General features: G+C 33.7%; 1 pseudogene; it reads right to left on the bottom strand.

The window, feature by feature from the left end:
* Positions 1–4,262: 4,262 nt before the first annotated feature.
* Positions 4,263–24,802, bottom strand: part of LOC127137593 (uncharacterized) — a 32,175-nt pseudogene continuing 11,635 nt past the window's right edge.

Here is a 24,802-nt window from a genome sequence, read left to right as displayed (position 1 = left end):
GTTTCTAGGAAAAACCTACTGGTTTGTCCTTCAAGAACTGGTGTGTTCTTGAGGGTTTCGGAGTCACATTTGCAGAACAGATTCAGCCGCAGCGTTGCGTTTGGAGATCGGGGGATTTCGCAAGCAGGTCGTGGAACCGGTGAATTGTTTGCAACTTTGTGCAGGAAAATCTTGATCAAGCTCAGATCAAGTGAAGGTTTATACAAGAAGAGGTTCTTGGTGATTAGAAATTCTGTCTTTGTATCAAAACCTTGTATCAACGGATTCGGCAATAATTGATAATCAAAGTTCTCAATTTCATTTGAAATTGAGAGGGAGACGTACCCACACGCGAGGACGACGTGGGGAACTTCCTTAACAAATCTCTGCGTATCTTCTTTTACCTTAATCTTCTTTACGTTTCAAATACTGTTTTGCAAATTCTGTTAGTGTGTGGTGATTGATTAAATTTCTGGACAGCAGTGATAACAAAACCTTTAAGTCATACACCATTGCTGTTTATCATCAAACACTCACACACCAACTGTTTGACAAAACGGTTAACTTGATTGTGTTCATTGGAAATAGCATTTGAGGATAAGCGCATTCAATCTGTTAAAATTCTGTGTGTATTATTTCTGTCATTCTCATTAAAATCCAGCAACTGCACTTGCGTGTCCGGCTTTCTAGTAGCAGTTCAGAATAGACGGAAGTCGATTCGGGACTGCTTTTTCCGCTGTTTTTGAAAACTCTGATTAAACATTAAATCCGTTAATTTTTAAGAGGTGATCTATTCACCCCCCCTCTCGATCACTAGCCACACCGTCTAACAGTTAGATGATAATGCTAGGGGACAAGGTATACTACTATCACGCCTAAAGTCATATTATAATAGTTTTTATTTAGATGAGCATTCTACCGAAGATGCTCGAATCATCAAAACTAGGTGTTACATTATGTTGTTACTAGGATCCTTTTTATTTCCCGAAGGTAGTGGTTCTAGCATGCATATTATGTACTTACCTTTACTTAGACATATAGATAGAATAGGTAGTTATAGTTGGGGATCCGCATGTCTAGCCTATCTCTATAGTTCTTTGTGCAAAAACTGCCACAAAGATACTTCTACATTTTCTGGATGTGCTGTTTTGCTACAAGCATGGGGATGGTCAAGACTACCGTCTCTAGCACCGGTCAATAGCAACCCCTTCACTTTTCCATATGCAAAAAAGTAAGTTGTTTAAATTGCTATATCTTTACTTCCTTCCTTACAGTTTATTACCCATAACTAATTTATTTTAACTTTTTGGTTTAGATGGTCGGCACGCGGTATGAATTACAGCAGATGTCCGAGACACTGTATTACTCAATATCGCAACCTGTTGGATCACCTTCGACCGACATTCGTAAGCAAAATAATTACATTATTTCTTCATATTATGTTGACTTTTTCTACATTCATTTAAATCCTATTGTCTTTAACATTTCAGTTCATTTGGCGTCCATACCTTAATATGGATCATGAGCATCAGATCAACCCTGAAGACGCAGCCGTATGGACAACATGCACACCGATAATACGGTTCACAACAGTGGAGCTGCACAACACCGATCGTGTGAAGCTGCAGTTTGGTATGGTCCAGAATATCCCAGATCCCCCAGCTAGCCTAGGAGAATGGCATATGCGTAAAGTGAACGACCAATGGAACTACAACCCTTGGCAACAATTCGCAAGATCAGAGTGTCGCAAGTGGAAGCACCGTCATGACCATGTCTTAACTGACGCAGTCATGCCAAATGAGGTAAAACCAAGTCGTACTTATATGGCTTGGTATAGATCAGTTGGATTTCAATTCATCGCCGATGATATGTACCTCTACGACCCACGCCAGACAAGTTACACACAAGAAGGCTCAACATCTAACCCCCAACAACATTCTCAGCCCGATTACTCACAACCACCTATCCGACAAACTTTCCGTTCCACAAACACACAAACATACAACCAAAACATGCCATTCACCCAACCCCAAAAACCAAGAACATCCCCCATACCACCACCAACAAATGGACCATCAACCTTCGACCGAACATCGCTTCGCACCCACACCATCACCCTACCAAAGTCGCCTTACCCAAAACACTAACCGCCCCATCACCCACCGTAGCCAAGAACCCCAAACATCACAATACCAAAACATCCCACAACCATATCTCTTCCAAACACCCCAACAACCTTTCCAACCTTTCCTAGACCCATCATTGTCACCCATGTCCCCCTTCAACCGTCCTGGTCGCCCATCCATGAGTCAAGCACACCCCAACTTCTCTGGCATGGGTCATGAGCTCAGCTACGCCGGTACACCATCATTGAATACTGAAGACTATGCTGAGTTGGCTGAATACCTCAACGGATCTTCTCCTGTAGGCGGTAATGACGCTCCTGGACCATCAGATGAACAAACACCGGTGCAGAATCGTCAACGTGGGTTAGGGCCAAGGGTTAGGGTAGCTAGGGGATGTGGGACCGGAGGTCGGTTAGGTGATCCCGGTCATCACCATTAGGATTCATTGTGTAAAATCCAAATTTTATTAATATCAATTCGTATTATGTCAAATTTATCTTTGTGTATTCTCCAAACATTAAGTTTCTTTCATAATTCTAAAATAAACACATATCATAAAACAAAAATTTATAGGTCAGAAACCCTAATTCAAGGACTTGTTATTGTTATGTTGAAGGGCTTGAATTTGGTCCCTTTTGGCAAAATTCACATACACATATTTTGACAGAAACCCTAATTTTGGGTCAAGTTCACAAGGACCTACCTCACTCATTTTTAATTATTTTGAGGTGGGACCAAGTGCATTGGAAAATTTAAGATGTCTACTTCACTTGTTATGTTGGACAAAAATTCATAACTCTAACACAAACACATGCAATAATACAAAACATTATAGGTCAGATAACAGATAAAATGTCAAAGAGTCCAAGTTCAGGTGCCCAAACCTTTTCTCATAAAAATTGCAAATGATGCAAAACTTTAGTCCAAATTCATTATCTTGAAAAGATCTACAACTTTTATGTTGAAGGTTTTGTCATTTGAGGCTTTTATCATTCAAACTAAAGGGCTTGAAGTTGGTCCCTTTTGGCAAAATTCACATACACTTGTTTTGACAGAAACCCTAATTTTGGGTCAAGTTCGCAGGGACATAACTCACTCATTTTTAATTATTTTGAGGTGGGACCAAGTGCATTGGAAAATTTAAGATGTCTACTTCAAATGTTATGTTGGACAAAATTACATATTCCTAAAAGAAACACATGCAATTATACAAAACATTATAGGTCAGATAACAGTTAAAAAACTCAGAAGTCCAACTTCAACTGCCCATAACTTTCTCAAAAAAAATCCAAATGATGCAAAATTTATATCCAAATTCATTGTCTTGAAAAGATCTACAACTTTCATGTTGGAAGTTTTTCCATTTGAGGCTTTTTTAAGGGAGGCGCCAATTGGATTGGCGCCCCCTCTTAAAAATTACACATAGGCGCCAATTGGATTGGCTAGGGCAGGTGCCCTAGCCAATCCAATTGGCGCCTCCTTGCAATTTTTAAGAGGGGGCGCCAATCCAATTGGCGCCTCCCTCTAAAAGTGGGGTATATTGGGAAATTTTTTGAAAACTGGGTTATTTTGGGAAATTAATTGAAAAAGTGGGGTATATTGGTAAAAAATCCGAAGAAACAAATCCTCAAGGAAAAACAATTTTTTAAAGGATTTTTCATTAATGAAAAATTTTTTTAAGGATATTATCATTAATGAAGCAAATAAGATATTTAAGGATATTATCATTAATGAAGCAAATAAGATATTTAAGGATATTATCATTAACTAGCGTTCAGACGGGCACGGGAGTGCCCGTTTGCCCGCTTTTTTTAATGCGCACAGCGTAGAGGAAAATAAATATTTGTTTTCTTTTTATGAGGTTTTTACTGTAGGTCGCATTAAAAATAATATTAATATATTTTGAAAACGGTAAATAAAGATATTCAAAATTATATCGAAACATGCAAAGTAATATTGATACTGTGTAATCAATGACGTTCTTTAAGAGGAATGCCGAACATGAAATCTCTATTCGAAGTATTTTATTTTTCCCTGCAATTTTTTTCCGTAGTAAAGAAAAAATGTAAGACTCTTAAATTAGACTTTTTTTAAAGAAAAAGATAGTAAAAATAATAGTAAGTAGTGTAATATAGCTTTTGCTTACCTTATAAAGATTCAAATCAATTCTTCGTACATCTCTTTATCAATGCGCTCTTGAGATTTAAAAAACTACAAATACATGATGAAATGTCATATTATAAAAGAAATGCATTCAAAACACTTGACTCGTTTGAATATAATATGGTTTATTGTGACTCAAATAATACCTGGAGAATGGAGATACTTTATTTTAGTCTAGATTTCGTAGAACAACAATTATGACTTGTTTCTGAATTACCTGAATTTCTGGTAAATAAGGAAAACAATGGACTTAGTAAATATACATGGTTTTATTTATATAAACCACAAATAGCAGTTAAATTCATGCATTCAAAAATAATCTAGAGTAAATATATTCTTAAATGAATTAAATAAAAACCTCTCCATCCTTTGAGATATTATTTCTCTTTTCACCATTTTCCAAAGTTGTGTTTTATTTGTTATCACCGTGGAGCTCCAACCGATGGAGTAAATTTTCAAACGTTTGACCTGTTTCAATGAGGATGATAAAAATGTTAGTGAAAGAGTGATGAAAATGCAAGAATTTTTTTTATACGTATTACGGAAAAGATAAATACACCTTATTGTCGAGTTTGCCGATGGATGAAATACTTTGTTCATCCTTCCACGTGTTCCATTTATCTTCAAAGTCTGTTATCTAAAATTTATTGTATAAGAATAGTGAGAATAACTATCACCCCATTTATATCTAACATAAAAGCATAAAATAAATGATTAAGTATAACTTACTTTCATGTCGAAGCAAGTTTCAACATTCTTTCGTCTCAACTCCCTACATAATTGGAAGATTTCATCGTGTTCTAGTTTGGATGTATATTAAAGCAAAAGAAAATTATATTTAGTTATTATCTATCTATGATATAAATAATACAATATAAGCTTGGTATGTCGTGTAACCAAAATGGGAATCAACGTGTGAGCAATTTTTTCAATGTACTTAATAAATACCTGCGGGTGCGATAAAAGAATTTATTTGTAGACTACATTTTTTGTGTAGTCACCATCTTCTCCTTTCAATTTTCCTTCCCTGGTTAAAACTCTTGTTGTAGTCTGTGAAACACCCCTGGATAAAGCCACATATAACTGTCCATGACTAAAAACATGTCGTGGAAGATATATTCCAACATTTGGAATGGTTTGTTCTTGTGATTTATTTATTGTAATTGCAAAACTTAGTCGCACAGGAAACTGCTTTCTACTAAGGACAAAAGGCAGTCCATCACTTGCAGATGTTTTTATTTTAATTCTAGGCAAAAAAGCACGTTTTCCTGCGTTGCTTCCTGTCATGATTTCCACATCCAACATATTCATAAATAAACCACGACATAATAACCGGGTCCCATTACACAATCCATATCTAGGATCTAGATTTCGTAACAACATCAATGGTGCATCCTTTTTTATCTTTAGAATATGAGGTGGCAAACTACCTTGTGCAATTGAGTTTAAGAATTCTTGCTGGTATAAATTATGATTATCTCCTTCAACCTCGTCAAACGATAACAAATTATGTTCTTCTCCTAGAAACTGATCGATAATCATATCATTCAATTTCTGGACATCATCATTTGTTGGTGTCAAAATAGCTCTTTGTACCATATATGGGGCATCCCAACCATGCAATTCTAGATCAGGAAAAATATGTTGGATAAGTACTTGTATGGAATGTTCACCTTCCCATGGGATTGCAATATGTAAAGGTAACCTCACCATGTCATCTAGTTTGGTAGGTTCGACACCATCACCAATGCGAATAAGAAATTCTGCAAACTCTTGATCATGCAATGATCGCATATTTTGACGCAAATGCAAAATCTTGGTATGATTCCATAAATGAGACTGAACAATACACGTTGAAATCATTTGTGCCTTAGTACCTTTTCTTACAACATGAAGGACTTGACGAAAATCCCCCCCCCCCCATGATCAGAACTTTTCCACCAAATGGAGCACTGTTGCTACAAATGTCTTGTAATGATCGATCTAAGGCTTCCAAACAATTTTTGTTTGTCATTGGTGCTTCATCCCAAATTATTGCGGCAGCAACTCTAATGAGATTTGCAAGATCCTTTTGCTTTTCAATACCACAAATGGAACTCGGTTGAATATCAATAGGTATCTTAAATCGAGAGTGTGTAGTCCTACCATCGGGTAACAATGTTGCAGCTATACCAGATGATGCAGTTGCTAAGACAATTTCTCCTCTACTTCTTAAACTTGCCATTAATGTTCTATAAAGGAATGTTTTACCTGTTCCTCCTGGACCATCAACAAAAAATACTCCACTGTGTTTTTGAACAATTACATTCATAATGGTGTTGAATGCAATCATTTGATCATTATTTAACATAGCAATAGATTCAATATCTTCATTGGGGATATCGATCGCTAACTCCTCTTGTATGATACTTGGAACTGCACCTCTGTCTATTGTATTAGGGGGTAAAGATGGGAGATCATAATCATCAATCTTTTTACCGTGCAGGTTTAAGAGTTCATTCAAGTCCTTCAACAACATATTAGTTAAGTTTGATTCCACAACATTGTTAGCTGTTTGATAATCCTCTACCATATGTGTAAAAAACTCATTCCAAAGGGCTCTAACATCAGTAGGTTCACAAAATATTAAAATCGTCACGAATAACCTTCGTAAAGCATATGGCATTCGGAGACTCGTAGCCTCAACCAAACAATCACGAATACTATGAACAGTCTCTAGAAATCCCCTATCCTCGGCTGATTTTTTGAATGTACTGAAAGTCATGCCATTATTTGTAAGAAGATACTCCCAGCTGGTTGGACCTGTGACATGCGATAACAACAGTCGCAAGTAAAACTTATCTCCCTCTGAAGGTGATACCGTATAGATTCTCCCGATAACTTTTCTTGTTGATCGCCTACGATGCCATTCCATATCCCGCTTGTTCCAACAATAATGCTCTGGAATCTCTCTATACAGATACTTTCTTGCTTGTGGATCTCGTAGATTCAATGCAAAGAATTGTGTGAGCATTGTTTTGGAGTTGCGTTCATTATTTAACACATCTGCAATTCGCTGATGATCATAAAAGCGCACTTGTGGAATTTGTTTATCTATACTCTGTTGAAAAATCATTCTCAACATTCAAATCTCAAATTTCCCTCTAAACTTTCATTTTTCTACAATAATGCTTCTCTCCAAAATTAAAATTAAAGGTGGGATGGTTTTAAATTTCAAGTCATAGTCTTACTTGATTTTGTATTTTGAGTTTTGTTATGTCATAGGACTTTCAGGATATTAGTTGGCTTTGACTTTTGGATTCTGAAATCCTGCTAGGGCATTCTAGCTACTCATCTAAAACATGTCGGTGCCGAAACAAAAATGTTTGGATTGTTGATCCTAAGTTCATGGTCATGCAAATATAATATTGTCGTATCATGAGTAAAACTAAACCCTTTAAAATGAATAAAATGTTTTGATCTGATCAATTTATTTTGTCGTCTGATTGTTTTCTGTATTATTTTATTTATTCTGTTTGGCGTGAAGGGTCACCTACTCGCACTTCAGAACTTCAATTCTCTTCAATTGAACCATGGCTTGATGGAGGCAGGTTATGTTGACCATCCATCTATTTCTGGTTTGGAATCATCCGACAATGAACATAACTTATCAGTTTCAATGACAACAACAATAGATGCAGCAGGAAATCTTCTTATCGGTAAGCTTCTCTCTTATGACTATTATATATACCATAAATTTGGAAGCTTATATTCCAAAATTTAAGAGAGGCGATTCTGTATGTTGTTATAGGTTTTGACTATTTTTTGCATTATTATTATGTTTTCTTTTAAAAGAAAATATGTAGTGGCAGTCATTTGATCTCTTGTTTTCCTTTACATTTTTCATAAAATATAACAACCAATATGATTCTAGAAGCCGTGGACATGACAATCCACTAAATCAATTAAATATAATTAATTAAATTAATTAAAGAGTGATTATCCATTAACTAACTACCCTTCAAACATGGTGGCTAACCAATTCGAGGTTAAATGTTTCCAAAGCTATATATTTCATTAAGAATTCCTTTCTTATAAATTGATAAAGATTCAAGAATTAACATGTGAAACTAACCACATAGAGTGAATTTTCAATGCGGTCAACGCGAAGCACTTCCCCAAGATTTTCTGCACTATCTTGTATTTTTTTGGGTGCAGGATAAGGAAGTGAATAATATGAGTATGGGAGCTGGGTCTTTATTGATGTTAATTTGTTTACTTTCACTTTCAAAATATCTCCCTGCAACAGATAAATATTGAGCAAGTCAGTTAAGGGCATAAGAAATAGACCTACAATGAATCCTTATAATTATAATCAGATCAAGATTATGACAAAAAGATATCACATTTTACACAATCCATGACATTTTTTTGCAACAAAATATCCATAGTATAACTTCAGTCCTTATAAAAAGCTACATGAATATTCAATTGATTTCTGCGTCTTTCACAATTACCATTAATTAAGTCAAAAATTCAACAATGGAAGTTGATCTGATGACATATCCTTCATATTTAGAAATACATCACCGTGTTTCACCTTAGACAATAAGAACAACTATCTCTAACCTCACACATCTTAATATAACACCCATCACTCAATCCATCCATTCAAACAGACACTGCAATCCGTTTTAGGCCAAATTAAGTAAGTGATAAAACACAGAAAAAGAGTAATAGAAATCAAAACCTAAACCACATAATCCTCCATATATCAAAAAGTTAAATCAATGAACAATTTTCGTATTCATTTCAAACACACTCGTACCTCTTATTTCAAAATGAATTTGAGAAAATGATTTGGTTATGGAAGAGAGATATATAGTAAAAGAGGAAGGAGGCAAATGTGGGGTTGGTATGATTATGAATTTTTCTCCTAACTTTGGCGTGGAGAGAGAAAGAAAAAAATGTTTTTATTTTTGAAATATGCAGTTATCATATATAGTGGTGTTGGAGGAAGTTATTTAGTATAGTTGATGTGTTGGAGGAAGTTATTTGATGTGTTCATGGAGGTTACATATTTAATAAATGAGTTTTTTTTTGTATTTTTTTTTAATTTAATAATTGATAGTAATTGTAACAATTGTTAAAGGATAAAATTGGAAGAAAAAAAAAGGTCATACCAAAATCACTTATCCCCTTTATATATAATTATAGATTATAGATGAATGGTAAAATTAGAATTTTTCTCCCTACATATGCTAAAGTAATATCAACAAATTTCTAGATGAAATATGACTTCAAAACGCATCAATACACTGAGATTTAAGATCGGACGTCTCGAATAATTTTGAGATTATGTAATGCGATAATATTTAAAATAGATTTTCAATTTAAAAATGCATTTTTTAATAATATCTTTTATTTAAATTATAAATAAAATCAATAATATAAAAAAATATTTTCTTATAAATAACATAAAAAAATATATATTTAATTAATTACATTAAAAAATACAACTTTAAAATAATAGTATTATCAATATTTTAGCTACATAAAAAACAATTATCTTTCAAACACTTTTTAAAATAAATTCATCAATCAAGTTTTCATAATCCACTAAGAAAAACCAAGTCTTAATAATGTATTTTCTCTAACAAATCATGCTTAATTTCTATCAATGTTAAACATATTCAAAATCATTGAGTATAATTCTTTTGTTTTTGAAATTGAGTTATTCTGTTAACGAAGAGTTTCGGTTTTGAAATTGAGTTAATTAATTAATTCTTTAACTTTTAATACACTTTTGTTATTCAAAATCAGACTTTTTAATTTATGAGACGACTAAGGAGAAATGAAAAAGAATAAAAAAGGAATTGAACCTAAAATATCTCTTAATTTCTTTTATCAAATATATAGAATTGAATTTAAATAAATATGAAATATTAAAGTTAAATCCAAAATAAAATTAAGAGATTATTAAAAATAGAATTACAAATTAAAAAAACTAAAAAATTAATAAACAAATTTATAAAATTCATATGCCATGAATAAAAACACAAAAAAATATTTTTTTTATCATGTTTTTATAAATCATGTGAAAATCTCATCATTAATTAATTTATATGCAAAAGTTTTTTTTATGTAAAACGAAGGTCGAAGGAAAAAAAACTACATGTTCCATTCGAAAATTAGAAATGGATGCAGTTGAAAAATTTGTGATCTTGAACGGTGACTTCGATCTCCTTTACGACAACGCGAGTTTGACCTGCATAATTAGCATTCAAATGTTCAAGTCAGTTCAAGATTCAAGATAAGTATAATGAAATTTGAAGATCAGAGATTGTACATTGTTCTTAGCGTGTGAGCTGCTTTTATATTTTGGGTCAAATGAAGTTGATTTGAGATGGAATGGGTCTTGGTCAATTAGGCCTTTAACCGGTCCAAAACAATTACCCCAAGGTTTTGTCGTGCACTGAAGGAGTTGGAGGAAGCCTTAAGTATCATTGATCGGCCTCCGTGATGTGGTCTGATGTGGAATGGAACTAAAATGTTTGGGATCGGTTTAAAAAAATAATACTGGCGAACATTACAACGCTTCATCGCCCATTTCTGACAGGTCCAATTACGTGACCAGTTAAGGTATGACACAACTTATAGAGTATTTGAGTGCACTCGAGTTGACGTGTATCCACGAGTAGAAATCTAGTCGTTGATTTTGTGATCATTTTCCTTAGTTGGTCTGATCCTTTTAGCTGTCGTTGCTTACAACTAGGGTGAGTTGAGTATTTAGAAGTTTTTCGCAATATTTAGCATTCAATTTTACGGTTACTTTCTAGAAGATATCTTCGTTTCTTCCTCCCGAAGAGTATCAATAGAATCAATTTCTAGTGCTTTGCTTAAAGACCTCACTTTTCTTCGTCTTCTCCTGCTTCATCACCTCTACATAACCAGCCACCATTCTAACTCAAACTTTTATCTTTTGAAATTTTCTATTTTAGTCAGGATGAGCGATAATACAGCAACCTAGTGAGAGATTCTGAAATTGAAACTCCATCTGTCTTTGCAATAGAGACCTCCCATGATTCTCATCTTTCTCCTCTTAGTAGTGATCACCTAAAACTATAAGTCATATCCTTATCTAACGATTATGATTCATAAAGGATGTCTAGGGATTTCCTAGAGGAAGAAACTTCACCATCTTGTTTATTAGATGCCCCTATATCAAATATTGATGGAGGAATAAATCATGCCGAAATCCCTATGCCCCGTCGTGTCTTATCCGATGGGAGATACAAACCAATATGCAAAGGAGAAAATACGCTAAAGATTACATTCAACTTCGTCTGTAGGCCTGTAGGCCGATGGTTGTAAGCTCAGTGACGTTGATGTGCTGACCCACATGAATCTTCGAAGTCGGTCTAACGCGTCAAAGTATACCATATTAGTCGAAAGTTCATCAATTCCTTGGTTCCCTTTGCGTGAGGTATCGTGTTCCATATTCTTTTCTCTTATCACCATCATTTTATGAGATATCAACTTTCTCCTTACATAAGTGTAAGATGATCATACTCAATAGTTTGAGTAGTTTCTTTGACTCTTTTAGTGCTTCGATCCTTCCAATCATCATCCTCGACTTGATTCGAATGATTATCAAGGAAGTGCTCATAGTCATTCTCTTTTAATTAATTACCATTTTGAATTAAAAGAAAATGGCATCTTGTTTAAAAGAAAAACATATTATACCACTTTTATAAACACAAGTTCCAGCATCAGTACTAACATAACTCCTTGCCAGCTACCAGAAAGTATCGCCCATGGATCTCATCCAGAGACAGAACAAGATGCCTGCTCTGATACCATTTGAAATTCTGGCGTAGTCAGATTTCAGATGTTCTACTCCAAGTCATGACATCTGATCTAACATCGTACCTAATACAGCAAGACAGTTATTACACTCTGTACTCATGTGCACCCTTTCACAGTGTCACGACCTCTCCTTCTATGTCATCCTAGAATGGAGGAACACCTAGTTATGTGCACCATAGCATTCACTCCTGTTGTTTTCCTACACAGTTATCAGCACGATGTCTCAATCCTGATTTTGACATCATCTGTTACATTGTTCCAGTTTGTTGGTCTTGTACTTGTATTTCCTAAATTAAAGGTTGTAACAAGTTAAACTAATCTCCACTTATTAAGGAGCTAACAAATAGATTATTTGCTAGGTTCATTAATTGTAGCTTAGTTGTTAGTTTCCTAGATTTTAGATCAGCTGTTGGATTCCTGAAGAATAGCCTGAGAAAAATCCTGAAACAGAAAAACTAACCATCCAACAATTCAGCATATACTGTCAGGAATGAATGTCACAACATTCCGTTTGACATCCAAGTCCAGGTCCATATGCTAAGTCTGTTTAGTTCCTGAAAACAGACTGTGCTAAATTTGTTGTACTGTAAAAGACCAACCAGTCTCTACTTCAGTATTAGCTTACTGGAGGAACTGTCAAGACATCCAGTTTGACAGTTTCACAATGATCTTTTGACCAGGTCTGTTTTCAACTTGAAAACCAGATTTAGGAACATACTGAACTGAAGCAGAAAAACCAACCTGCCTGTTGTTCAGTATATGCTGTCCACGATGAATGTCAAGACATTCTTATTGACATTCAACCAGAGGGCTATGTATCAGGTCTGTTATTAATTTGATTGGCAGACTGCCATACAAGCTTTGATATGGCATGCATGATCATAACATACAGAAGGAAAACAAACACAGGAAATTGTTAACCCAGTTCAGTCCAACATGACCTACATCTGGGGGCATACCAAGCCAGGAAGAAGATCCACTATTAGTAGTATCAATTCAGAGTTAAACTCACCCGTTTACAAGTCATCACTTAATCCCTACCCAATGCAATCTATACCTAGGAACTCCTAGATAGAAACCTCCAGTTTCCATTCCTATCACTACAAATACAATGTAATGTTCAAACACCTTGAACTAGCTTCACAACTTCATTCAAGAACATAATCACTCTTGCCTACAGGCTTTGAGTTACAAAAACTCTCAACTTTTACAACTGAGAAACACAGGGTAACCTTCCCACAGATTGGGAGGTTTACCTCACACACACCCCTAAAAATTCATTCTAAGAGGCTTACAAAAACTAGGTTACAATCAGCTATTTATAACCTAATTACCCAACTGGATTTGGGCCTTCAGAAATCGCAGCAGACTTGTTCTTGGCTGTTACAACTTCAGCAGAAAAATTCTGCTACAAACAAGGTCTTCAAGTTCCTAAACTCTCTCCATATATATCTCCATATTTAGAGCCTATATATATTCTGATTGAGTCTTCAAGACCTCCACAAGGGAGTTAGGATATTCACCAGATATCCTTGCTGATCCCAGAAAATATACTGAATTAATTAATTCAGTTTTCTACACATGTGCGATGTCACAGACCTGATGTCGTGACATCGTACATGACATGTTGGTCCAGATGTTGAATTTCTTCAACCCAACATATTAAAACAACAGAGGTGGTTACATTATTTATTTTCTAAAATTAATGCTAATCCTGAGGTATTAACATGTAGGGGTAGATTATTTAATTATAGATTTTAGCCAATAGGCCGTCTATCCGATTCCTGTTGTAGTGAAAAAAATTCTTTTTCGAAAATATGCAAATTAAATAGAGTCGGATAAGCCGCCTCTACAAAAGTTAATTGAAAAAATGTATCATTAGCATCGGACAAACCGACTCTAAGTAATTAAATAGAATATATTTATGAATATATAGAGTCGATACGATCGACGCTACAATTATTTGCAATATTTTTTTAATTAAAAGGTTTTCAGCGTAGATTTGACCGACTCTAATAGCGTCGGTGTCGGGGACCAACACTAATGCAGGAGGCTAAAATACATTTTTCTAATAGTGAACGAAGGTTTGAAAAATACCAAATTCGATTTCTTGTGAAAACAATGCTTGGCCAGTGTATGACCTTTCAGCATGAGCTCTGGGTTACTAGACCCCTTTCCTCTAAAAACCCGAGTGAAAAAGAAAACTCAATTGAATTATGTTTTAAATGTCTCTAGTTCAATTTTAAAAACATATTTTTATTTTGATTTTCTTTACATACAATCAAAATTATATACAATTTTAAATAACATTTTTTTATAGATTTTATGTATTTTTCTTTTATTATCAATTTATATTATTGACAGAATTAAATTACAAAGAAATAATAAAAAAATTGGTTAGTCTTACATTTTTTTGGGAATTCATATTGATCATGTGAACATTAAAACAGTCACATTATCGTTATGAGTAATGTATATAAAAAACAATAATATTTTCAATACTTGCAAATAATTTTCATTATCAAAAGAAAAAATGTGCCAACAACATTTTATTTTAAGACACAAAATCAAAGTTTTGCCATTTTAACTGTTGTTTCCAGTATAATTATATTATGTGCATTTTCTAAGCAAATTTTATACATTTATATGCTATCACATTACCATAAATATGTGTATGTAGTTTTTTTTTAAAAATATATTATTATATGATTAATATTATTAAAGTTGTTTATAGTTAGTTTGAAATTCTTATAATTTTAAACTATTGAATGTATAAATATATTTAGACAACCTTAACTTTTAAAATAATTTTTGACATAAGATCTAAACTTATTTAACATGATAAAGATATATCAGAGATGGATTAAAGATTTTAACAACAGAAAAAAATCTATCGAATAATGTTCTCCTCTTTTTAACTATTTATAAGAAAAAATACATGTTTTTCTTGTTATAAATAATAAAAAAAATATAAACTTTATTTGATTAAAAATTTAATTTTAAAATTAAATATTTTTCAATATAAAATTAAAGACAAATTGAATTTAATTTATTCTTTTTCTTTTTATTTTCAAAAACAACATCCAATAAAAAACGTGTTTATATATTTTCATAAAATATATTTTAAAAAAACATTTTTTTTAATATTTTACCTTTTACTTATAAATAGTTAAAGGGGAAATAAATCGTATAATTACATAGCAATTAAACATCTGGACCAACATGTCATGTACGATATCTGGACCAACATGTCATGGACCAACATATCATGTACGATATTTAATATGTCATGTATTTTTCTTATAAATATTTTACCTTTTTAAAGGATTTTTCATTAATGAAAAAGATATTTAAGGATATTATCATTAATGAAGCAAATAAGATATTTAAGGATATTATCATTAATGAAGCAAATAAGATATTTAAGGATATTATCATTAATGAAGCAAATAAGGATGTCTTGGGTCACAAGATTTCAATCTCAATTTTGGGTCTTATCTTCAAATATTTGGCCCAAATAAAAAATTAATAAATAATAAAAATTAAATTAAATAAAGTAGTGAAATTGTAAAAATAAAATTAAATATTTAGCATTTAATATTATATTTTTCTTCAAATCTTGTGAATTCACCTAGTCCTATAAAAAAAATACACAAATCTTGTGAATTAGAGAGAGTGAGAGTTAAGAGATGATATAATGATAGCGGGAATGGTTATTTATAGAAGCTATTGTTGACACTTTTATTTGTGACCGTTACATGGGACGAAACAAATAAGGATATCTTGGATCACAAGATTTCAATCTCTATTTTAAGGATTTGTTATTAATGAAAAGATTTTTAAGGATTTGTCATTAATGAAAAGATTTTTAAGGTTTTGTCATTAATGAAGCAAATAAGGATGTCTTGGATCACAAGATTTCAATCTCTATTTTACACCTCATCTTTAATTATTGACCCAAATGAAAAAGTCAATAAATAATAGGACAACTATATATAACACCCCTAAATTTTTTTTTTGACATTTCCTCATTTTAGTTTTTAATATTTCATTTTCTCTCCAATTTTGTGAACTCACCTAATTCTATAAAAATAAAATATACAAACGAAAAAATCAAAAATTAAAAACGTGTGAATTGCCTCTTACGGACCACTTCTTTTAGTTCACTAGTTTAACTGTTTGAATCCTAAGTAAAAAAATGTGTTTCCTTCAAAGTTTTATCATTAATAGTGTATTCAACTTACCATTTAAAGATATCCAATCTTTTTTTTTTGGATTCTTTAACTTTCTATCATGTTTTGAATAATAAGTGAGGTAAAGTTTTTACAAGGTGGTTTATATTCAAGATCTGGTGATACAGGTTCAAGTTTCAACTTCGAAATTGCTTCATGTGTCAATGTTAAAACTTATGTTTTTAAATTAAAGCTTTGGTCTTGAGTAGTAAGGCTTTCCTCTAATACTCTATTGTATGCCTTAGCTTCCTAGTTTTTGCTTTCATGACATATATTCCCTATTAGATATACCTCCATTATGTTATGAGGAAATTGTTCAAACGGACATTCTTTAATGTTTTCATCAATTATGTCGAATCTACAACAAAAATATTTAAAGTAGGGCTTTTCATAAGTTTGGATAGTAAAAACTTGATATTTTTGTTACCTACTACAAATGTAAGCTTCCCATGCTTAACATTTATGACGTCTCCAACACTGACGATAAAGGATTTTTGTAATAGGATATGGATTTGTGCATCCTCTTCCATTTCCATTATAACAAAATTTGTGGGAATGATAAAATGTCCCATCCATAATGACACATCTTCTAAGATTCCTACTAGATATTTAATAGACTAGACTGCTAATTGCAATGAGATATCATTACTACAATAATACTCTTTATGATAGCTTTCACTTCAATCCTCCGATAACTGAGGTATATGTCCCAATAGCGGTATCATATTTTTAAATATATACAACATATACCATCGGTTATTCCCTAAACTGAAGGAATATAACTACGAGAAATTTGCTTCGAATCCTAGTTACTGCATTTTATATTTTATTTTTATTTTTAATTAGTTTAAGGTCACATGACGCTTTTTTTATATTATTTTTTTTATTTGTATTATCCGCTATTATATTGATCAATCAATTGGTGATATCTTTTTCATCAATATCTTTTATTTTATTTTTATTTTTTTGTATTATTTTTAATTATTAATTAATCTATTACTGCAGTTGCTTCTTAAAATCGACGTGATAGTTAATTTAAATGAGTTCCCAGAATATGACACTATATGAGACTTTTATATATTTTATTATTTTTTAATTAATATGTTTCATTAGTTTGCCTAAAAACCGACGTGTTTGATCTTTTGTATGGATATTTTAGAGAACTAAACTCTAATTTTTTATTTACCTATCAATAAACACTCTAACTTCATCTATCTTAAAAAAAACTAGGACATTTTCATCAAACTATTCCTTCATCAACTCGAACATCATCTCTTTTCAACATTAACTCTTCCAACATCAACTCGAACATCATCTATTTTCAAAGTTCGTTGAAACTTCGTCATCACATTTGAGGTACATAACTCACCACTAAAATGTTAATCTCTCATATAAATGGTAATACCATTGAAATATTGTTTGAAATGTTATTAGAAACATAGTTACCACTGAAATATTGTTCGAAATGTCCATCGAACTCAAACCGTTACCACTTGTATGTTTTTATCATAACTTGTATTTCGATTTTGGTTTAGTTGTTTTGAAATATAATACCATTGAAATGCAATACCACCGAAATGTAAGACAACTAAGATGTTTTAGTTATTATAATCTGACTGTGATTTAGTTGTTATAGTCCGAACTAAGAAAAATGCACTAAAAAAGTGCAGGATGTGTGCGTGTTAAATCTAGGATCTTGATATCTCGGTATTGTCGATACACAGTAAATATGTAACATCTTACCAATTTTTACTAATAAAACTATATATAAAATTTCTAGCATATAAATGTCAATAATTGAACTAAATATAACTGAACTGATACCATAAGCGTTCAATCTTTTTAGGATAAACCAACTGGATATGTATGTCGGAACTGATACTGTAAGCATTAAGTCTTTTCAAGATAAAATTATATACTCCCTCAGTCTCAAAATAATTATCTTTTTAGCCTAAAAAATTTGTCCTAAAATAAGTGTCGTTTTACTTTTTGATTGCAACATTAATTCATTTGTACTAATTTTATCCCTAATTAATATTGTCTGCGCTACTCTCAAGACATTAAATTTCACTCTGCATTTATGACAATGCATGTAACCTTAAAAAACTTTTATTTTGAGACGGAGGGAGTATAATGTTTCTAGCATTCTTAACGAAACTCTCAGTATCTTGAACAAAACACTTATGATAGGTTTAGTCTTTTTCAGGATAAATCAACTGGATATGCCTGCCGAGACAAATTCTCCCTTACCATGAGTGTAGTTAGATATATCAAAACATCATATATAACTTATACAAATATAATCCAAAACAAAATAAACAACGTCTCATCCCATGTGTTAAAATACCAGAGCGACACAATGGGTAGTAAACAAAATGAAAAATACTGAAGAAGGCAATAACTGCCATTCATCCATACAAGAGCACTACATGATACCTGTTTCTGCAACATGAGTGTAAACGTCACGCACAACAAAACAAAGGAGTGAGAATAATCCTTAATAAATTTTTGAAGTGCTAAAGTAGATGTATGAACATGACGCGGCCTTAGACACGTCTAGAGAGTTTAATGTATTGGAGATGTTATACCATGGAGAAACCAAGAAGCTCTATCAAGTTCTCACAAGTCACGACAAAGTATTTATTATTCATATTTTTTTTCTAAAAAAACTATACTTTTTAAATAATTTTATTTATAATTTTCAATAAAATATTTTTAATTTTTCATAATTACAAATATTTTTTAATTTCTATTTTTTTTCACTCTCAATAATTCTTCTTCTTCTTTTTGTAAAAAAAACTTATTTATATAATTAAATCAGTTTATAAAAGAAAACTGGTTATGAATCGATTTTAAACTGAATTATAATTGTTTGAATTAAATGGTTCCGCTCATTAACCATTCAAGTGGTTCAGTTATTTTATGGTGCAATTCAATTTAATTTAGTAATATAGTTTGGTTAACCATATTTTTGCACACCCCTAATTGTGGTGGTGGTGATGGTGACCCGTTTGGTGATTAATTGACCATGATAGATGAATTCTTGATCTTCTTGGAACGTTGCCGATAGGAAAATCATAGAGAATAGTTTCATCTATCACAGTCACGGTTAGTGAAGTTAATCTTGATGAGACGATGTTGTGGTTGTGAGACATTAATCTTGTTGGAACATTGTTGTGGTTGTGAGGCATGTTGGTGATATGAGAATAAAAAAGAAGAGCTTGATCGATCACAGACCAAGGTGGTGTTCTTGTTGGGTGGTGGTGGTGAGACATGGTACGAGAATTAAAGAGAACATACACAGGTAACACTTTGTGGAGTAGTTTTTACAAGTGGTTTGTATTCAAGATTCAGTGGGACATGTTCGAGTTTCAACTTCAAAATTGCTTCATGTGTCAATGCTAAAACTTATGTTTTTAAAATTAATGTTTTGGCATGTAGTAACAATTTCATCTAATATTTTTTTGTAGGCCTTAGCTTCCTTGTTTTTGCTTTCATGACTAATATTCCATATTAAATATGCCTCCATTATGTTATGAGGAAACTGTTCAAACGAGCATTCCTTAATGTTTTCATCAATTATGTTGAATTTACAACAATAATCTTTTAAGTAGAACTTTTCATAAGTTTGGACACAAAAAACTCGATATTTTCGTAGCGCCATTGTAAGACCCCAATTTGACCCCTAAGATCCCTTATGCAATCTCATAAACTTTGCATTGGCATTGGGATCACACATTGGTATCCTCCTCATCTATCATTCATTGGGTTTGCATTGGAAAAGATCACCAAGCATATTTGACTGTATCATACTTTCTTTTCTTTGTTTACTAACCAAAAATCCAAAAATATGTCTAGTGTAGCTTTGTTTCTTTTGTAGGTAGTGTGTGTGTCCACCTGTGCCTCACCAAGCTCACAACTAGGGTTTGAGACCCTCGATGCAAGGGATCAAGCAAGCAAATATCCACATTGGTTCTAAGCATCATATATGGATCCCCATGTTCTTTATTTGTCATTTTGATCAAGAATTCATCAAGAGTTTGAAGCTTGTTTATCAAGGAAGCCCTAATTCATTTGGGTATCTTGTGTGCCTTCCTTAGTAAGTTTCCTTAGCATTTGGTCAAAGACATCAAGGTATACTTCATTTTACATCATCATAAGCATATATTATCCTCCATGAGACTCTAAGAGCAAAGGAACTTCAAGTTTGCAAGTTGGTTCAAGGAGGTTGACCAAAAAAGTCAACTAGTCAAATCTAGGGTTCCCCAGACCCTATTTCCTACATATTTTGTCATATGAAAATGATCCCAGGAGAAACGTTACTCTTTATGACATTCCAAAAATCTTTCATGTTGGCATCAAGATCTAATTTTTCTTGGAAAGTTAATTTTGTTTATGAAAGATTATAGGTCATTTTGTCTGTACCCTAGATAGAAGGTCAACTTCCAAGAACCATAACTTCCTCAATTTTTATGATACAAAGATGATCTAAGTTTCATTATAAATTTAAAGATGTCTTCTTAAAATTTTCTTCTTTGATAAAGATCAAATTCCACTTGCAAAGTCATGTGGCATGAGGAAACATTATACGTCCATTTTGGTCCTTATCATTGAACAAGCAATTTTCCTCAACTTCTAAAACCCATACCTCTATCATGCAAGCTCCAAATGGTGTCAAATTTGTGATCAAAATGAAGGTAATAGAAATATTTACAACTTTGTATAAGTAACCAAAGTAATTTGAAGCTCATATCAATAGTTTTTCAAGGTGGAAAAATGGTTCATTTGACTTTTAACTTAGAAAATTTCTAAGTATGTTTGATTCCTCCAACTTCAAATGGAAAAAGTCCCAACATCAAATTTGTTCCACGTGATGTTATCTTTCTAAATAACCCAAGATCGCTTCATTTAGATGCGATTTGGAGGACTTGCACATAGGTTCTTTTCATGGCTTAATTTAACAACTTTTGAACTCAATTGTTACACAACCTTACATGGCTCCATGTAATGACTTTAATAGCATTTTGCAACGAATTTGAGTGGATTGCAATGATCATTTAGGCCTGAATACATGCCCATGCACCCACACACATAGATTTACTATTTTTGGTTGATAAGTTGACTCTAGTGAATCAAGGTCAAGGTGGTGAATTCAGAGTTGATGAGAATGGTGTTTTGAAATTTGGTAATCGGGTGTGTATTCCGGATGTTACCGAACTTAAGAAGAGTATTCTTGAGGAAGGACATCGCAGTGGCTTGAGTATTCATCCTGGGGCTGCGAAGATGTATCATGATTTGAAAAAGTTATTTTGGTGTCCGGGAATGAAAAGAGAAATTGCGAGTTTTGTTTATTCTTGTTTGACTTGTCAGAAGTCAAAGATTGAACATCAGAAGCCGTCTGGGCTAATGCAACCGTTGGCTATTCCAGAGTGGAAGTGGGATAGTATCAGTATGGATTTTGTTTCTGGTTTACCGAGGACAATTAAGAATTTTGAAGCCATTTGGGTGATTGTTGACAGATTGACAAAATCAGCTCATTTCATTCCGATCAGAATGGATTATCCGTTAGAGAGATTAGCTGAGTTGTATATTGAGAAAATTGTAAGTTTGCATGGTATTCCGTTGAGTATTGTTTCAGACAGAGATCCTAGATTTACATCGAAGTTCTGGGAAGGTTTGCAGAGGGCTTTGGGAACTAAGCTGAGATTGAGTTCTGCATATCATCCGCAGACTGATGGTCAGACTGAGAGGACGATTCAGTCACTAGAGGATCTTTTGAGGGCTTGTGTTTTGGAAAAGGGAGGTGCTTGGGATTGCTATTTACCTTTGATTGAGTTTACCTATAACAATAGTTTTCATTCGAACATTGGTATGGCACCATTTGAAGCTTTGTATGGTAGGAGATGTCGGACACCTTTATGTTGGTATGAGTCCGGTGAGAGTGCTGTGGTTGGACCGGAGATTGTTCAACAAACTACGGAAAAGATTAAAATGATTCAGGAGAATATGAGGATTGCTCAGAGTCGTCAGAAGAGTTATCACGACAAGAGAAGGAAGTCACTTGAGTTTCAAGAGGGAGATCATGTGTTTCTTCGTGTTACTCCGATAACTGGGGTTGATCGAGCTTTGAAGTCGAAGAAGTTGACACCTCGATTTATTGGTCCTTATCAGATTTTGGAGAGGATAGGGGAGGTAGCCTATCGTATCGCTTTACCGCCGTCACTTGCGAATTTGCATGAGGTTTTTCATGTGTCTCAGTTGAGGAGGTACATTCCTGATCCGTCGCATGTGGTCCAAGTAGATGATGTACAGGTGAGAGATAACCTGACTGTTGAAACATCACCTATGAGGATAGAGGATCGAGAGTTGAAGCAGTTGCGGGGTAAAGAGATTGCTTTGGTAAAGGTAGCTTGGGGAGGACCAGCAGGTGGCAATGTGACTTGGGAACTTGAGAGTCAGATGAAGGAGTCTTATCCAGAGTTATTCGCTTGAGGTGTGTTTTCGAGGACGAAAACTCTTTTAGTGGGGGAGAGTTGTAACACCCCGATAAAAATATGATAATTATTTAATTTAAGTTAATAGTATATTTATTAATTTAATTAAATAATTGGAATATTATTGGAATTATTATTATTGGAATATAAAGTTGGAATCAGTAAAAAGTCCCATTTTGGTAAAAAGAGTTTTTTTCACGTGAAAAGGGAGAAGTGACTGAAAAGTGGAAAAAGGACAAAGAGGAAGAGCAAGAGAGCAAGGGTTGAAGAAGGGGAAAAGCTTGAAGCTAAAGGATTGTCGGATTAACTCAGGTAAGGGGGGGTTTATCGTCGTTTAATGGGTATTATGGGTTAACATGTAATGGGTAGTAATAAACCATTGAATCGACTCTAATTAGGATGATGCATGCTGAAATTGGTGAACTTATGGATGAACGAGATATGGGTTATAATTGAGGAAAATTCGTAGGAATTAGATGTAATAAGGTTAGAAATTGTGAAATTGAATGGGTATGATCTGTGTTAGATAATATGAACGAATGCTGTGTAAAAATTGGACTGTGGAAGGTGGGAATTGAGAAATCTCGTAGCAGAGAAAAACCCATAGCAGATCTGGAATTTGGTTTCTGGTCATACGCGTATGACACTAGGCCATACGCGTATGAGATGGCTTGGAGGGGAGGAGATTGGCGCTGATACGCGCCATACGCATGTAATTACGCGTAGCCTGTGAGTGGTACACGTATGGGGTGAGGCCATACGCGTATGGATGAAGAAGATGATGTTTCTAACGTAGTTTTGTCTCTGTTGGTACGCGTATGGGAGAAGTGGTACGCGTAGGATACGCGTATGAGACAGGCCATACGCATATGGGCTTGGCTAGGAAATGGGCCATACGCGTATGGACATGAGGCATACGCGTATGAGCAGAAGTTTGATTTCTTCTGAGCTGTTGTTGTGCAGTTGTGGTCGTTTCAGCTGAGTGATGTAATTTAGCTGATGTATGATATAGTAGGGATCATTTCCCGTTGTTTTGAGCAGTATAGGTATTAGTAGAGTGTGCTAATACTGTGATTTATTATTTGGCATGATATGATATGATTCTGTGATAAATATGCTGATGATGTATGATGGTATGCATAATGCTGTGAATGTATCTGTTATGTATGCAATTGTGAATGGACTGTTTATGGCTTAGAGTGTGAGCATATGTCTATCTTGGATTGTTGTTGATGTTTGCATGCTAGGTGATTTAGCGTGTATAGCATGGCCTTTATGGTGGTAGCTAATTCCCATGGTGAGGAATTAGTGAGTGAGTTGTTGTGGATTGTTGTTGATGTTTGCATGCTAGGTGATTTAGCGTGCATAGCATGGCCTTTATGGTGGTAGCTAATTCCCATGGTGAGGAATTAGTGAGTGAGTCACTAGGTCTCAAATGAGTGGGACTAGTGAGCTTGGTAGCCGTATCTGGGTTTGATCGGTGAGGTTGAACTATGTGTTCACGAATAGTCGGTACCGCATGCATGGAGTCTCATTGCATAATGTATGTATGGCGTATAATATGAATGGATGTATTCCAATATTATACGTGTGTTTTGTGTTTGGGTTGAGTATGATTATGATTTTGAGTTGATGTTGCCGTTGCTGAATGTGTGATCTGATTAGGGTGATGAAATGTGTTAATTTACTTAGCATTACATGTGATTTTATAATGCTTATTATATCGATTGAGGAACTCACCCTTACAACTATATTTCAGGTAATGAGCAGTGATTGAGTAGAAGCTAGTGCTTGGAGTCTAGTGTAGTTCCTTAGTGGGTCATGCTCTGGTATATGTAACATCGGGACGGGATGTTTTACCTTGTTTTCATTTTGGTTGTTGTACAACTTTACATGTAATGTGTTACATGGTTTGCATGTTGTTAGATTCCTATCCGCTGCGAATTGTGCAATGTTTTAT

Source organism: Lathyrus oleraceus, chromosome 4 (genome assembly GCF_024323335.1).
Source record: "Lathyrus oleraceus cultivar Zhongwan6 chromosome 4, CAAS_Psat_ZW6_1.0, whole genome shotgun sequence".
NCBI classification, from domain to species: domain Eukaryota; kingdom Viridiplantae; phylum Streptophyta; class Magnoliopsida; order Fabales; family Fabaceae; genus Lathyrus; species Lathyrus oleraceus.
The sequence above is the reverse complement of the archived record's forward strand: the minus strand, read 5'-3'. Positions and strand labels throughout refer to the sequence as shown.